Below are 7860 nucleotides of genomic sequence, written 5' to 3'. Positions count from 1 at the left end.
GTCCTTGGACTTAATTTTGCTTGACTGAAAAGTTGTGGAATAATCTCTCTCATCCTAATAGTCTATCATAAGAAGTATTAGAAGAACTGTTTGGGATTTAACTTAGGTAAATGTAACCCTTGTATAAAAGGCAAAAGGACTCACCACAGGAAGGCGCTCCACCAGTTTTTGATCCCCTAGACAGTTGTTGGTATCAAACCACGAATCAAAATCCTGTATCAACAAAATCATTGGTTTATAAGAGGCTTCCTTTCAAGGTACAATAGCATCACAATGGTGAACAAATACAACTCTCATATGGCCAGGAAGTAAAAGAACAAATGACCTTGTTTGGCCTATTTTATGAAAAGCTTTATAACAAACATTTCCAACTCAATCTATCACTTATCAGTAACTGACACCACTAACTATACATATCCAGGTCTACTTTCAAATTGGGAAAACCAGCAAAATTAATTTGATTCAGAAACAAAAGACTTACTTCAGCTGAGTTAAAGACATCTGGCAAAAGGAAGTTGAGAAGTGCCCAGAGTTCATGTAATTTTGTATGTAAAATTTTGTATGTAAAATCATGTAAATAAAATTGTTCTGAAGTGGAGTTCCAGTTAATAGCAGTCGGTTGGTAGTCTTGAATTCCCTTACAATTTCTGATAACTGAAGGACAGTGAGACATGTCCAAATATCAAACATATATATTTAAACATTACTAGTCCCTACACCATCAACTAAATAACCCACACAGATCTCTTGCTTAGTGTAAAATAAATTACCTTTGATTTTTCATTTTTAATCCTGTGGGCCTCATCTATAACAAGGTATCTCCAGTTGAACTTTTTGAATACTGACTTCTCTTTGATAAGCATTTCATATGATGTTACACAGACATCCCATTCTCCAGGCAGCAACACATCTCTCACAAAGGCAGCCTAGGTAACAAGGTGACAGCTGGTAACTGAGGCTTTGTCAAATTTAAAGGGAGTTAAGTTCCACTTTTTCCACAGGGAAAAGTCTAAGTACATGATATGATGTCCTCTGCCCTATGCAGGTCCATGATGCTCAAGAAATAAGGGGAATTTCCTCAGTCAGAGACATAAAATCAGAGTGTTGCACCTATGCAAGGAGCAAATGATGTTTTGAAAAATGGGGCTCTTACACTGTATTATGTATAACACTTCTCCCCATCGCCGTTCATCCATCCAGATAAAATGGAACCTCTTTCCTCTTCAAATGTCAAATATGTAATAGATATTTGGAAATGGAAAGGATACCTTAGGGTACATGCTAATGTACTTCCTTCAATTAGGTTTTATGATTATGACCTTTATTCCAACAATAATTTAATGTTTTAATTAAATTTGCAACCATTTTCATTGCTGCAAGATGTCCTTCATCTCCCTCTACTGTAATTCAATGAAGTGGTTTTCAATCACAATCAGCAATATCTAACAAGAAATTTTAATACCTCTTTTCAGGAATCTAAAATGGATCTTTCATGTTTTAAAACAAACTTCATACCAGTGCTATGGCAAGGAATAATTCCCACCTCTACTGTAAGCAAATAATACACATTTTCCATTTTGGCAACCAGATGTGGAATATTAAATGTTAGTTACAAAAAGAAAATGAAAAGACTTAAACTCCTTTAAGTAAGAATGAGCAAAGTTGAAAAAATTAAAAATTAAACTAATAATCGCACCTTGGTAAAGAATATCCATTGGTAATTACAATGTCTCTTGACTTATGACATGTTTCTGACTAAACATCAAAATCTGGATGCAGGTTACTGGGTTCAGTCTTCATATATCTTTAACATCTCTGATTTTCAAGAATTCATTTGCTCAGAAAATATCCATTACATTTGAAATAATAATCATATTTGAACACCTTTTGACAATATTGTGATCTGCCCAGCCACAGACATTCAAAGGAGTGACTTACACAATGCAAAAGATTTCTGGAAATAGGTTACAGCAGAATATTACTTGTGCACTTACCAAAAATGCCAAAAATGTTGAAAATAGCATTTATTCTTTTGAAAACATCAGTCTAGCATTTATTCTTTGCAGCAATTTCTTCCCAAATCCACTCTTCTTGTTTCTGTACAGATGATTTCTTTTCAACCAGGGTTATGTTGCCTACAATAACAGCAACAAGGATGTTCAGGAAAGGGGAAAAAAACACCAGAAAAAAAATGTACAGAATATTTAATTTGCAAGAAGAAAATAAACTACTGCTTTGCATTCTTTATGTAACAGCAGCAACTCTGCACACATTTGCACAGAAGGGGGAAGCACAGCAGCAGAAACAGGAAAACAGTTAATATTAACTCATCACCTTAGAAAAATAAAAAAATAGACAGTATTTTCCTCTTTCTTGCACATAGATTTAAAATTTCCTGGAAGGACATCCTAGACTTGCACCTCTTCTTTGGGTATTTTACTACAAGTCTACAGCTTGGCCTGCTCATCTTGCCCAATGACATGAGATACATGTGCTGCTTTTGACAGAACAGCGGGACATTTTTCTGAACAAACTCAACCACTGCTCCACTGCTTTGCCTGGCCATGTGCATATTTGGATTATTTTTGTGCCAACAATGCAAAATATTTTTTCCTTAATGACAGGTTTTATTTTTTATTTCTGCTGCCTCTAGTTATGAAATTCTCCAGAGAACCATTTACATGAGACAAAACTGATTCTCAGAAAATAGATCAGAAATACCAAAGTAAGGAGAATGCATAATCTAGTGGATGAAAAAGATAAAATACCTTATCTACTTTGTGTCATATTCTGGCAATCAAATTATTGCACTTGCAGTATCCATCTCTGTCAATAGGATGGGTCACTGGCTTCTGCATTAAAAGCTCAGTTTAGCAAAATCATCACTATTTCTCAAAAAAAAAAGTTATGATCTCATTGAAGTCATGTAGGACAAATGAAATCACTGTTTTTTCAGGGAATTATTTGTCTCTCCCTCTTGGCGTGGTGTTGCCCCTTTTGAAGAAATGTATCTTAAATACAGTTTATTTTCTTTCTCTTTAAACTTGCTGTTAAGGCATATGCTTGCATCCCAGACACTCTTCATTAAACATTCCTGTGCTGATGCACAAGCATCATTACTCCCAGAAGAGTGGAGAAGTTTTAACTACCTCAAACATCACAGCAATTAAGGAGATCCACAGCTAGAGGAGATCCAGAAAAGCTTTTCATTTTGAACATCAAGTCTCATTATTCATATGCAACCAGCAAACCAGGTCATTGTTGCATTTATCCAACCAAGTTCTTGTCAAAGGGTGGGAAGGAAACTTGGAAAGGCTGAACTTGGGGCTCAGGAATCTGCTCCCAGCCTGCCCTCTGCTCCAAGTCAAGCTTGAACACCAGACAGCCACCGGTTACCCTTCAAAAGGAAGGTCAAGCTAATTAGTTGAGAGGATCTATAGAAGCATTTTATAACAACCAAATTAATACTAAATGAGTTCACAATGATTCATATTATTACTGAACAATTAAAAATGACAGGGCCATTATTTTAAGTCTTGGTCCAGTTTACAGCTACCTATCCCACACCGGGAGATGTGCTGCTGAGCTAAAAATACATTTCATCATTGGGAGCAATGAATCTTGGGAGGAGTGGTATTTAAACCATCAGATATTTATGTGCAGCAAAAAGTGAAGCTCAATAAGTTTTCTGCCCTTTGTAGTTTTCTGCCCTTTCTAACAGATAAACTTGAAAATCCTAATCCCAGTCTCTTCTGTATAAGTCTCTTACAACTGAAATTTATTTATTGATTTTTGTTGTTTCTCACCAAACTGGGAATTGTAAACATTTCATGGTTTGCATTTAAAGTCTGAATACATTGGACTTCATCTCCTAGCCACTGAATCTGGTTTGATAACCAGAGATAATTAGTAGCTTACATATTTAAAACAGAATTAGTGAAATCAGCAATGTAAAAAACATTCACTAGAAATTGATCTATTTTTCAGACAATTTCTTTGTTTTATTTTGGGTCTGCTTGTTCATTTGTTTGTTTGTTCCATAAGGGATAATAGATTTTGTAAGAAATTGAGACCCATATCATATATTTCTCTTCAATGCAACATAACTCAGTAATTCTAAGTTATATTCTATCCATTGCTGGTTCCGACTTTGACAATTTTTTGCAGCTCCGAATAATAATTTTAAATACAATTCTGGTGTCTCTTTCTAAAGAACACCTTTATTCTTTCAGGCAGGTGGAAGGTTAGTGCAGCCTGCCTGAACAGCAGATGGCCAGCAGCAAAGCTTTTCCCTGCTGACATGATTATAAAGGGAGCACACTGCTTTGAAACTGAGTTTGCTACTGCTCATAATCATAATCTACTGATTGATTTATAAAGCTCCACCTGAACATTTGCAGAATTTTACATCAAAGACATTTTTTCTTTCATATAAAAATACAGGAATTATTCTGAAAAAAGCATGATCCTGCAACATAGACCTTCCAAAGCATCCAAAGTCAAATCTCAAATGTTCCTGGTTTCCATCAGTAAAAATTTTTATTTTTCAGTAATATCTATCACGAAGCTGCCATTAGTTTTACCAGTCCTGATACTGATTTTCATGGCATTTTAAATAAAACTGAAACATTGTCCTCTAATTTTGCTTCTCTCAAGTAGTAGGATTAAAAACCATATGATTGTACATGTGAAAAAATTATGTTCAACTCTCAGTCACCCATTGTCCTTTCTCAGGTTGCTGTTATGTGACGTGGTATTTTGCTACCATGGAATATCTCAAACTGGAAGGGACACAGAAGGATCAAGTCCAGTTCTGTGCTCCTCACAGGACCACCTAAAGTTAAGCAGCATGACTGGAGCATTGTCTGGATGCCCCTTGAATTCTGACAGGCTTGATGCCTATTATATTATAGAATATATATTTTAATGTAATTTGCATCAATGTATACTACAGGCCGATCTCTAAGTCTGACCTAATTGTCAAATATGGTATTAAGAATCTTCTGACTTATTATAAGAAACATTTTGCAGATGTTTCCCACAAAAATTTAAAGGCAATGTTAGAGATTCCAATAAAGCTTATTCAAAGCAGCTATGTCTCATATTTAATTTCATATTCTTCTAAAGCACCAAGTGCCCTGGCCTATTCTGTTTTCTTAGGAATCTGTGGAACACTATATTATTTATAAAATGTAATTAATTTTCGTTCAATCTATCCATTCATGGTGGCTTAAAAGAAAAAGCTATAATCCACCTTACTGCTTTTGTTGCATGCTCACTATTTACATTTTTGTGTAAAATCTCATTATTCAGACTGCTGATTGAATAACTTTGAAGTGTTTTGTGTCTCATTAGCAATGCTGCTCATTATGCAGAGTATGATGACTAATGGAAAGCCTTTGCCTCACGGCTCCAGGTGATGGAGATTTTTTTTATCATAAGCTACTGTTCAGACATGAAATGATTATAGAAGTAATAATAAATAATTAAAAACTTAATTACAATTTCCTTTCAAGGATTGTCACCACTTTGCTGGTGTTTAGGTTTTGTTGTGATGCTGAATGCGGGTGTTCCCTTCTAAATGCACATAGTCTGGTATGACAAATATCAACTCCAAAAATGATACATTTCTATCAGTGACACAAAGTAAACAAGGGGGAGAAACCTCTGACAAAGGTTTTGAAAATGCTACAGTCCCTAATCCTTTAGATCAACACAGGCCAATTGCCTCAAAGTGGGAATCCTAACCCTAACAATGCTTCCTTTAAACCAAATAATGCTCCAGATAGCCTCAAGATATGGAAAACTTGCATTCCTTACATTAAAAAACATAATATTATATTTTTTCTTTTTCTGCATGGAAAAATACATCCCAACAAGGTGATCTATGCAATAGTACCAATAAAGGGAAAACCTCAGGCCAAGCAGAAATAGATACAGTTACACACGGTCTTCATCAGAAGTCATGTGTATGATTTCTTCACACCAGATAAATAAGGAATCCAGTAGGGACATAACAAATGCTCTGGAAAAAAACATCTGATTTGCTTTCCCCGAAAGGTCAACCATGACTTTGTTATCCATCAAGTTTGTAATAGATTATGAAAACAAGAATTTCCAGTTGGGTTTCACGGCATTTAGTGCATTTTCCAGGGTTTCAGCTCTGTGATAGAGAGCATTCAATTTTGCTAAAGTATCTCTAATTTCCATCATTAGGAACAGCTCTTTTTTAAGAAAAGAGGTGAATTCAATTTTGTTTTGCTTTGTTTGTTACATATTGTAGTTTTTGATTAATAGCTACTTTACACACAAAACATTCAGTGCCGTCCCTCTACAAAAATTGCATCATTAAATGTTTTTAAAAATCATGGTCCCTGGAAGAATTTGTCTACTTGTATTTTATGAACTATTTCCTAAGTTAAAATGAAAACCAGAGTTAAGCTGTCAAAGAAAAATGAAAGACATCCTGAAAAGACACAGAACTAAAAGGAGCCTATTTTTAGTTTAAAGGAAGTACAAATGTACCACACTTGAATCATTATCCTCATCAGGATGACAGGTGATGCCAGGGTAATAAATAAAGTCTCTGATTAGAAATGAAATTGCTATGACAGAATCCAACGGCCACAAAGCCTTCAGATTCCCCTCTCTGTCCTCTGCATACATTCTTTCTCTTCCTCCACAATAAACTGTCTATTGATTCTAATTCAAGGATACACTGCAGGGAAGAATCAGCAAAGATCAACATGAGAAAACAAAGCAAACAAAAATAAGACATACAGCTGTCAGTATAAAATTTTCTAGCCACAAAGCGAGCCTAAGGAGGAGACACCAACTGTACCAGTGAGAACACAGGAAAGCCTTTTGGCAACAGTTAGTTCTGGTTTACCAAAACACCAAAGTGAGAAGATTGCCACTCTGTGCTACAGATCTCCACTCTAAATCAGGAAATGCAATAATAACTTCAAACACACACTGCAGATTCCCTTCTCAGGAAAGGAGAGCAGCCCTGCTGCTATGCTGGTACTACAGCCACAAAAGGACCTACCCATGTAGGTCCCATTTTCAGGAAGCAAAATGCAATTGCAGGGATATTCCAATAGCAGCAAGCCCAAGCAAATGTGTCTCAAAGTATTCTTCCTTGGCTGTGTTGTTTATGACTAAACTGCATCACAAGTAGCAGTAAGTGCACTTTGAACAATCATGTGACATTTAATTAATTAACCATAACCATTGTTTACATGTAAATCAGGTACTCATTAGAGAATTAGAAAATCATTTCTTTTGAAGTGGGATTATTTTTATCCATTTGACTGATAAACTTAACTCTTCATTATATTACTCTTTGCCATCGAAATTAGTATCAGTAGGATTTGATATGACCACATACACAGATGGCTGCAGAAGCTGAGAACAGAGACCACCTTCTTATTTAAACTGAAGTAAGTGAAAATACTTCTTCCGTTTCTCAGATTTTGCCTTCAGGAAACACAAATCTGCAAGTTCCAATGGGTTAGATGAGATTGAAAGTATATTGAGCATCTTTGACCTAAGGTGTGGGCTTTTCCACCTATACTGCAGGGTGGCTTTTCTTATTAATTGCATTTACAGCCCTTTGTAAATGTGTTTGAGGATTGCTCATTTCCACAGTCTAGGGCTGGAGAAATGAAATCACAATAAACTGATCTTTTGTGCCCCACCAATCAATAATGACAAACCACAGAAGTCCTTGTACTACTGGAATGCACCAAGGACAGTCCTGAGCACTCAGCCAGGCTGCAGCATGGTTTAAATGGCTGCCCTGGTAAGATCTTTGTGCATTCCTTTATTTTCCTAATAGAGACTCCTATAATATCTGAA

At 35.7% G+C, this 7860-nt stretch overlaps 1 long non-coding RNA gene across 1 annotated transcript; it reads right to left on the bottom strand.

Annotated features, from left to right (window-relative positions):
• Window positions 1–580: 580 nt before the first annotated feature.
• On the bottom strand, window positions 581–2409 carry LOC139602496 (uncharacterized). The gene is made up of 3 exons (XR_011683256.1): window positions 1995–2409; window positions 771–926; window positions 581–654 (listed from the first exon to the last, which is right to left on the bottom strand). It is a non-coding gene; the product is annotated as an uncharacterized lncRNA (long non-coding RNA).
• Window positions 2410–7860: the final 5451 nt, after the last annotated feature.

Source organism: Agelaius tricolor, unplaced genomic scaffold, assembly GCF_023055355.1.
Source record: "Agelaius tricolor isolate 1412-34295 unplaced genomic scaffold, bAgeTri1.0.p SCAF_34, whole genome shotgun sequence".
Lineage (NCBI taxonomy): Eukaryota > Metazoa > Chordata > Aves > Passeriformes > Icteridae > Agelaius > Agelaius tricolor.
Note: the sequence above shows the minus strand (reverse complement) of the source record. Positions and strands in the feature narration are given on the sequence as shown.